The 7050-nt window shown below is 44.3% G+C and overlaps 1 pseudogene; it reads left to right on the forward strand.

Moving 5' to 3' along the window:
* Positions 1–399: 399 nt before the first annotated feature.
* LOC105464183 (beta-catenin-like protein 1) lies at positions 400–6677 on the forward strand (annotated as a pseudogene).
* Positions 6678–7050: the final 373 nt, after the last annotated feature.

The raw sequence follows: 7050 nt of genomic DNA on the forward strand, positions 1-7050 counted from the left end.
GTTTGAAATGAGGGCCATAGCTGTGAAGTCAGTAGCTGATTTTCCCAGAAGTGGGAGGACAGTGTGTTGGCCCTGAAGAGGAGATCTGAGCAGACCACCACAGTATTTACTACAGCCATTATTTATAAAAGAACGCCACCTAATAAATATACAAATAATTGTGTAATTAGTAAATCACTATTTTGCAAGCCTCAGTGTAATAATTGATTCAGGCAAAGATCCTTGAGGGCTGTTAAAAACATTCAATAAAAGTTGTTTTTGAACAGGATGCTAACATTCCGTTCTCTAAAATGTCAGTCCACAGATTGCTTGCTAGTTAGAAAACTTAGCATCATTAAAGTGGTTGCACAATATTACCCATGAAGTATTCTTGGTCATTATTAAGTATTCTTGTTAAAAATGCTCAACCTGAAACGGATCAAACCTCTAGACCTAACTTCAAGTCTACAGAAAATACAGAAGATAAAGGAAGAGTTAGATGACATCATGAGGAAACAATCAGATGATACAGAATGTGGAACATTCTACAAGTTACCTGGCCTGGTTTCTTTAACAAGTCAGTATGGGACTAACAGGCCAATGCAAGGTAATAATGGTAGTGCAGTTTTGGGGTTTTTGGTCTTTTTGAGACAAGGGCTTGCTCTGTCACCCAGACTGGAGTGCAGTGGTACGATCATGACTTATTGCCCCCTGGACCTCCCTGGCTGAAGCGATCCTCCCACCTCAGCCTGCCGAGTAGCTGGGACTACAGGCATGCACCACCACATTCAGCTAATTTAAATATTTTTTTCTTTTTTTTATACAGACGGGGTCTCCCTGTGTTGCCCAGGCTGGTCTCAAACTCCTGGTATCAAGCAATCTTCCTGCCTTGGCCTCCCAAAGTGCTGGAATTACAGGCATGAGCCATAGCGCTTGGCCTGTAGTGTAGTTTTTGATCTCCCTAAATGCTATCTTAAAATCATTCTGATAGCAAAGAATCATTATGATGGCAACAGAAAAAGTTTCCCAGATTACATTATGAACAAAACGAGGTGACAAGCATCCCCAGGAACACCAGAATGCAAATGGTTGCAATCAAACCATTGACAATGGCCAGACCTTTGTAGGTCCTATATAGGTTTAGCAGCAATACAGAGAAGTAGTGGAAAGAATATAGGAATGTTCTGCTGCGGGGTGTAATCCCAGCACTTCTCTGCTAAAAATACAAAAATTAGCCAACTGTGGTGGTGCACGCCTGCAGTCCCAGTTACTTTGGAGGCTGAAGGAGGAGAATTGCTTGAACCTGGAAGGTGGAGCTTGAAGTCAGCCGAGATGGCCCCATTGTACTCCAGTCTGGACAACAAGGTGAAACTCTGTCTCAAAAAAAAAAAGAATATAGGGATGTTCTGATGGCCCTAAAAGCCGAATTTGCAAATACTCCTGAGCTCAATTACTTACTGTCTCAGTTTCTACCACAGGAGTTACTAGTTACTCCTACCACCAGTTTGCTCACCTGACGGCCTGTCCACTTGGGTCACCACCCTTCAAGATTCTTCCAACTGGCTGCCTTCTTGGTCCCTGGGAAAAACCCACACATGCTCAGCCCACCAAACTCTGGACATACACGCTGTCTGGACTCGCTTTCCTTACTCTGCCATGTCAGGCTGCTACACGAGCCTCCTCTCTACAGGTTTATCCAGGTAGGAGCAGTCATCAGTCTCTGTCCTCATCTACATTCTAAAACTCTTAGGACATGTCAAGCTTTACCAAAAACTCCCTCAAGCTGTACCCCAGAGACAGGATTGGGTAGGTCTATATGTTTCTACAGCTCGGCACCTGGGACAGAAGCAGATGTCAGTCTCTCCATGTGGAAGGAACCTCCGTTGTTCTGAGTTATCTTGCGGACCCTCTCGTAGCTTGAGGTGGTAGTGGTAATGTCCATGTCAAAGTGACAAAGTGCTCTCTACCGCAAGATTTTCCTGACATTCTTTTCAAAAACAATCTGCAACCTACTCTCACATAGGTTGGAGGGGGATCATCCAAAGACTTGTTGGTCGCCTCACAGATGCATTTTCCAAAATATGTAGAAACAGAAACACCATGTCAAAATATGAATGTGCGAGGTATTAATGGGATACAAATATTCTAGCCTTGTATCTGCCTCTGGGTTGGTTATCCAGTATTTTGTAAACCCAAAGTAACCTTATTTCTCATAGACATAGGTGTTTTTCTAGAAATAATAAAGTCCTTCACACTAACAGGAAATGACACTAGTTGGTCTGATTCACTCAAAGAAATACAAAGCTCCAGAAAAGGTAAATCTGTAGGTAAATATACAATACTAAATAAATATATTTTTTCCTAATGTATTTAAATTACATAAGATTGCATAAAACAACTCATTTTTTGTTTTGTTTTGTTTTTTGTTTTTTGGTTTTTTTGTTTGAGACAGAGTCTTGGTTTTTTGAGACAGAGTCTTGCTTTGTCACCAGGCTGGAGTTCTGTGGTGCGATCTCAGTTCACTGCAATCTCTGTCTCCCAGGTTCAAGCAATTCTCCTGCCTCAGCCTCCTGAGTAGCAGGGATTACAGGTGTGCACCACCACACTCAGTCAATTTGTGTATTTTTAGTAGAGATGGAGTTTCATCATGTTGGCCAGACTAGTCTCAGACTCATGACCTCAAGTGATCCACCTGCCTCAGCCTCCCAAAGTGCTGGGATTATAGGCATGAGCCACCACACCCGGCCTTACATAAAACAATTCTTATAAAATGATTTTTATGCTATAACATATACAAATATAATATATATATATATGAAAATAATAGCAGAGTGTGTGGGGGGGGGAGAAGTGGACGTATATGATATTAGTACAAATTTTTTATATTTTACCAAAGGTAATTAGTAATTACTATGAAGTAGGGAGTGACAGGTTAAGATTCATATAGTAATCCCTAGAGCAACAACTAAGAAAATAACTTTTTTTTTTTTTTTTTTTGAGACGGAGTCTCGCTCTGTCACCCAGGCTGGAGTGCAGTGACCGGATCTCGGCTCACTGCAAGCTCCGCCTCCCGGGTTTACGCCATTCTCCTGCCTCAGCCTCCCGAGTAGCTGGGACTACAGGCGCCCGCCACCTCACCCGGCTAGTTTTTTTGTACTTTTTAGTAGAGACGGGGTTTCACCGTGTTCGCCAGGATGGTCTCGATCTCCTGACCTCGTGATCCGCCCGTCTCAGCCTCCCAAAGTGCTGGGATTACAGGCTTGAGCCACCGCGCCCGCGCTTCCTGCATTCCAGTGCAGCACTCTTTGGCTGTCCCAGCTATGGCTTAAGCAAGCCCAGGTGCAATTCAACCTGCTATTCTGAAAGATTAAAACATTAAGCCTTGGTTACATCCAGGTGGTGCTAATTGTGCAGCCCCAGAGAATGCAAGAAATGTGGGGCCATGGCTTCCTTTACCTAGATTTCAAAGGATGTCATGGACAGCTTGGGGGCCCAGGTAGTTTAAATTCCATGTTTAAACTCTGTCATAGGGGCAGAGCTACCACAGAGAGCTTCCACTAGTGTTACGGCCTTTCTGCTCCTTAGCTCAGCTAAGTCTGAGTTCTTGTCTCACAAGCAGGAAGAATTAGGCACGCGAATGCCCAAGAGTGAGTGGAGTAGAATTTATTAAGCAAAAGGAAAACTCTCAGCAGAGAGGGGATGTCGGAGGGTGGAGGTTTCCCTATCTGAAGGCGGGAAAAGTCCCCCATGTGGCTGGATCCAGGACCTTTTATGGACTCAGAATGGGGAGGGCATGTTGATTGGTTTGTGAGTATGCAAAAAAGGTTAAAGCGAAGACACCATTCAAAGGTGGGCATGACTGTAGAAAACCAGTTAGGAAAGGGTAGGTATAGGTAAAATAGGTAAAGGGAGGGGATCAATCAGAGGAAAGTGTGCCAAACAGGAAGACAAGTTATCAGTCCAGTCTGAGGATTTAACTTGTAGCTTGGCTTTCAGGCTTTAAACTGTCTTTGGCTTGGAGTTGGTGTTTCACTGGCTACCCACCCCATCTGCCTAGGCATTTGGCTGCCTCCTCTTGCTATCACTAGGACAATGCCAGTGGAACTGTAGGCTCAGGGCCGCTGCAGAGACCCCAGAAATGTAGACTCACCAATATGCAGTCCTAGCCTGGGAAAGCTGCATGCACAAGTCTTCAACCCATGAAAACTGCTGCATGGGCTGAGTCCAGCAAAGTCATGGGGGAGTGGCTGCCTGAGGTCTTGGAAGCACATAGCCCACTCTAGTATGCCCAAAAGGTGGGACATAGAGTCAAGGAAGATTGTTCTGGAGCCTTACGATTTGATGTTGTTCACTCTGTTGGATTCTGAACATATTGGGGATCAGTTACCCCTTTCTTCTTGTCTGTTACTTCCTTTTAGACGGGGAATGTCTATCCTATGCCTGTCCCGCCACTGTATTTTGGAAGTAGATAACCTGATTTCACAAGCTTATGGCTGGAGGGAATTTGTCTCAGAATAAATCGTGCCTTGAGTCTCACCCATGTATGATTTAGATGAGATTCTAGATTTTGGACTTATGTGTTGGTGCTAAAATAGTTAAGATTTCGGGGTCTATTGGGATGGAATGAATGTGTTTTGCATATGAGAAGAATGTGAGTTTTGGGGGGTAATGAGTGGAACGCTATGGTTTGAATGTTTGACCTCTCCAAAGCTCATGTTGAAATTTAATTGCCATTGTAATGGAACTGGGAAATGGGACCTTTCAAAGGGGATTAGGTTGTGGGGGCTCTGCCCTCATGGGAGGGTTTAATGTCTTTAAAATGAGACTTTCTGGAGTGGGTTCTCTCTTTTTTTCCTGCTCTTGTGCCACATGAATAACAGTGTTCCTCCCCTCTGGAGGATACAACATTTAAGGTGTTATCTTGGAAGCAGAGGCTGGGCCCTGGCCAGATGCCAAACTTTCTGGTGCCTTGATCTTGGACTTTCCAGCCTCCAAAACTGTAAGACATAAATTTCTGTTCTTCATAAATTACACAGGTTGGCTGTGCCTGGGACCACAGACACGGGCAAACTTCCAAGCTACCAGCCCAACAGGGGCATAAAATGTCCCCGAGATGACAAAGAAGAGGAGCAGAAGATGCATCGGAAGCATATTAGTACTCAAGATTGGGAAGAGGAAATGATTATGGTGGAAGAAGCAGAGGATGACAAAAAATGGCTGCTTCAGATTATTGACACAGAGGGTGAGGAGGAAGAAAAAGAGGAGGAGCTGTTGGATGAAAGCTCAGTGGAGAAAATGATGCTCACATTTGCATAGTGAGCATATAAAAACTAAGAATTGCAGATTAAGTTTCCAGACAATCCAGAGAAGTTCATGGAATCCCAACTGGACCTACATGACATCATTCAGAAGATGCACGTGGTGGCCACCATGCCAGACCTGTATCACCTTCTGCTGGAGCTGAATGCTGTGCAGTCACTTCTTGGGTTGCTTGGACACAATAATACAGACGTGTCCATAGCTGGGGTTGATTTGAGTCAGGAATTAACAGATATATAGACATCTTCTATGAGAGTGAAGAGGGAGCAGAAGTACTCATTGATGCTCTGGTGGATGGGTAGGTGACAGCACTGCTGGTGCAGAACGTGGAGCGCCTGGATGAGTCTGTGAAGGAGGAGGCCAATAGTGTCCATAACACTCTTGTTATTGTGGGAAACATGGCTGAGTTCTAGCTGGAGATGTGTACGAGAGGTGCCCAGCAGGGTCTTCCTCAGTGGCTGTTGAAGAGGCTGAAGGCAAAGAAGCCTTTTGATGCCAACAAACTGTATTGCAGTGAAATGCAGGCCATATTGCTCCAGGACAACGATGAAAACAGGAAATTGCTTGGGGAGCTGGATGGAATTGATGCACTTCTTCAGCAGTTATCTGTGTTTAAAAGACACAATCCCAGCACAGCAAAGGAGCAGGAGATGATGGAGAATCCGTTTGATTCACTCTGCTTCTAACTAATGCTCAGTTCCAATCGTGAGCACTTCCTGAAGGGCGAGGGTCTTCAGTTGATGAATCTCATGCTCAGGGAAAAGAAGATCTCACGGAGCAGGGTCCTGAAAGTGCTGATTGCATCCAAGGGCGTCTACAACTGCGGTAAATTTGTTGACATTCTTGGCTTATGAACCATCTTTCCCCTCTTTATGGAATTTCCCAGAAAGATCAAGAAAGTGGGTACCACTGACAGGGAACACAAAGAGCATGTCTGTTCCATTCTGGCTTTCCTTTTGTGGAACCTGAGAGGGCATCAGCGAACCTGGCTTCTGAATAAATTCACTGAAAATGACAGTGAGTAGGCTGACAGACTAATGGAGTTGCATTTTCAATATCTGGGTGCAATGCAGGTGGCAGACAAGAGGAAGGAAGGGGAAAAACATGACATGGTCCAGTGTGGAGAGATCATAGACAGTGACATGGGGGATGAGTTCTACCTCCAGTGCTTGGATGCAGGGCTCTTTGTTCTCCAGTGCATCTGCTGCATTATGGCCAAGATCTGCAATGCCAATGTTCCCCAGATTTGCCCGAGGGTTCACCAGATCCTAAACATGTGAAGACGTTCCATCAAAATTGTCAGGCGTATCATCAAGGGGTATGCAGGGTTCTGGGAGAAGGAGCAAAAGCACATCCTGGGCTTGCTTGAAAACTTCTAGAGGCCTCTTGACCCTGTGCATAATGGACTCTCTCTTGGCTTCCCTTCCAGAGACAGTTTCTAGACAGCTGTGTGTGGCTTTTGGACAAATTAAAGCTAGTTTTGGTTAAAAAATAAATAGAATAAAATAAAGTACATGGTATTCTGTTATAGCATCACAAAATGAACTAAGACGCTTGGTTACCTTGGGTTAGACAAAAATCTCTTAGATATACACAAAACGTGAAAGAACAAATTGATAAATTGGATTTCATCAAAATAATAAAACTTTTGTGCTTTAAATGACACTATTAAGAAAATGAAAAGGGCAGGGCGCAGTGGCTCACGCTTGTAATCCCACCACTTTGGGAGGCTGAGGCAGGTGGATCAACTGA

This window comes from Macaca nemestrina, chromosome X (genome assembly GCF_043159975.1).
Source record: "Macaca nemestrina isolate mMacNem1 chromosome X, mMacNem.hap1, whole genome shotgun sequence".
In the NCBI taxonomy this organism is placed as follows: domain Eukaryota; kingdom Metazoa; phylum Chordata; class Mammalia; order Primates; family Cercopithecidae; genus Macaca; species Macaca nemestrina.